The sequence below is a fragment of the Dreissena polymorpha genome, chromosome 9 (assembly GCF_020536995.1).
Source record: "Dreissena polymorpha isolate Duluth1 chromosome 9, UMN_Dpol_1.0, whole genome shotgun sequence".
Classification (NCBI taxonomy): Eukaryota; Metazoa; Mollusca; class Bivalvia; order Myida; family Dreissenidae; genus Dreissena; species Dreissena polymorpha.
This window is the reverse complement of record NC_068363.1, coordinates 97,338,288-97,340,992: the sequence shown is the minus strand read 5'-3', so window position 1 is coordinate 97,340,992 and position 2,705 is coordinate 97,338,288. Positions and strand designations below refer to the sequence as shown.

At 38.2% G+C, this 2,705-nt stretch overlaps 1 long non-coding RNA gene across 1 annotated transcript; it reads right to left on the bottom strand.

The window, feature by feature from the left end:
- Positions 1–222: 222 nt before the first annotated feature.
- LOC127843855 (uncharacterized) lies at positions 223–2,705 on the bottom strand. Its single transcript, XR_008032378.1, has 2 exons — positions 2,422–2,705; positions 223–2,285 (listed from the first exon to the last, which is right to left on the bottom strand). It is a non-coding gene; the product is annotated as an uncharacterized LOC127843855 (long non-coding RNA).

Here is a 2,705-nt window from a genome sequence, read left to right as displayed (position 1 = left end):
ATAGGAAAGGCTATACGTACAGAGCCGTACGGCAAACCTATTGTCTACCCGTACGGGGCCGTGCGGCTAGCCTCTTGTCTAGCCGTACGACTAGCCACTGAAAAATGTATAGTTATTTCATTTTCATTTTACAAATGTCTCTAAAAATATATTTAAATTTTCTCTATCATGGAAGTGTCATTTATTCATACAACACATGACAAATTATAACAACAATATATGTTAAAATTATCTGACCCTTGTCAGACGTTTTATTATGAAACTAATAAATGATATGCATGATTGTCAGATTGTGAAATGCTCAATTCAAGTATTATATAAGAGATAAATGGTGACGGACCCATGACAAACAAATAATTGGAGATAGTAGTAACAATCCATCATAAGTTGCAGTACGAACTAAATGATTATCATGAAAATAAAAACTGATTTAACAAGCAAATTCGTTGAATTGATATCCCCCGCCATTATACTTCTGGATACAAGTTATGGCTCTGGACACACAAAAAAAGCATTTTTTTCAAATACAAAGGGTCAAAACTCCGCTATTATTCAAGGATGTACAATGCCATTTGGCGTGCATCATCCTCTTATCCATATATATATATATACTCATACCAAGTTTCAATGAAATCTGCCAAAGCACTTCCAAAATATGGTTCCGGACACAAAAGTGCCGGACGGACAGACGGAAAGACGGACAATGCCAAATTAATATCCCTCCGCTGTTGGCGGGGGATCACAAAAATTAAGCAAAATTAATTACATACACAACAAGATGCGTTTGTGAAACCCAATGTCCCCGTATATAACGTTTGACCTTGAAGGATGACCTTGACCCTTCACCACTCAAAATGTGCAGCTCCATGAGATACACATGCATGTCAAATATAAAATTGCTAGCTTCAATATTGCAGAAGTAACATAACATGAGCAATTTTGACCCATATATTTGACCTTGAAGGATGACCTTGACCTTTCACCACTCAAAATGTGCAGCTCTATGAGATACATATGCATGCCAAATATCAAGTTGCTATCTTCAATAGTGCAAACGTATTCATAAAATAAGCGATTTGGGCCACATATATTTAACCTCTGACCTTGAAGGATGACTTTGACCTTTCAACACTCAAAATTTGCAGCTCCATGAGATACACATGCATGCCAAATTTCAAGTTGCTATCTTCAATATTGCAAAAGTATTAATAAAATAAGCGATTTGGGCCACATATATTTGACCTCTGACCTTGAAGGATGACCTTGACCTTTCAACACTCAAAATGTGCAGCTCAATGAGATACACATGCTTGCAAAATATCAAGTTGCTATCTTCAATATTGCAAAAGTATTCATAAAATGAGCGATTAAGGGCACATATATTTGACCTCTGACCTTGAAGGATGACCTTGACCTTTCACCAATGATAATGTGCAGCTTCAGGAGATGCATTTGCATGCCAAATATCAAGTTGCTACTTTCAATATTGCAAGTTATTGCAAAATGTTAAAGTTGGCATAAACAGACCAACCAACCAAACAACAGACCGACAGAGCAAAAACAAACATGTCCCCCACTACTATAGTGGGGGACATAAAAATAGACTGATCCTACAAGCAAACCCCATATTTACACAGAACAATGTCTGAATTGACATAAATTTGGACAAAAAAACATGCATTTTCCTGGATTTGAAGCACATACCTTTTGATTGCAAACAACAGTCTTACTTACTAAGACATTTCTGAAAATTACACGTTGCCAGCAAAGTACATTTTTAAATCAGATATGCAATGTCATGTCCTTACCAAATTGTACTAGAGCTGGTTTTCACTTCGAGTTTGCAAACAGCCTTAAAATATAAACTAAACACTAGAAAAGAATCTTTAACAAGGGCTGTTTGTAAAACATGCATGCCCCCATATGGGCTGTCCGTTGTAGTGGCAGCCATTGTGTGAATACGTTTTTTTGTCACTGTGACCTTGACCTTTGACCTAGTGACCTGAAAATCAATAGGGGTCATCTGTGAGTCACGATCAATGTACCTATGAAGTGTCATGATCCTAGGCAAAAGCGTTCTTGAGTTATCATCCGAAAATCATTTTACTATTTCGGGTCACCGTGACCTTGACCTTGTGACCTTAAAATCAATAAGGGTCATCTGTGAGCAATGATCAATCTACCTGTGAAGTTTCATGATCCTAGGCATATGCGTTCTTGAGTTATCATCCGAAAACCATTTTACTATTTCGGGTCACTGTGACCTTGACCTTTGACCTAGTGACCTCAAAATCAATAGGGGTCATCTGCGAGTCATGATCAATCTAGCCATGAAGTTTCATGATCCTAGGCGTATGAATTTTGAGTTATCATCCGGAAACCATTTTACTATTTTGGGTCACCGTGACCTTGACCTTTGACCTCAAAATCAATAGGGGTCATCTGCGAGTCATGATCAATCTACCCATGAAGTTTCATGATCCTAGGCGTATGCTTTCTTGAGTTATCATTCAAAAACCATTTTACTATTTTGGGTCACCGTGACCTTGACCTTTGACCTAGTGACCTCAAAATCAATAGGGGTCATCTGCGAGTCATGATCAATGTACCTATGAAGTTTCATGATCCTAGGCCCAAGCGTTCTTGAGTTATCGTCTGACAACCACCTGGTGGACGGACCGACAGACTGACATACCGACAGACCG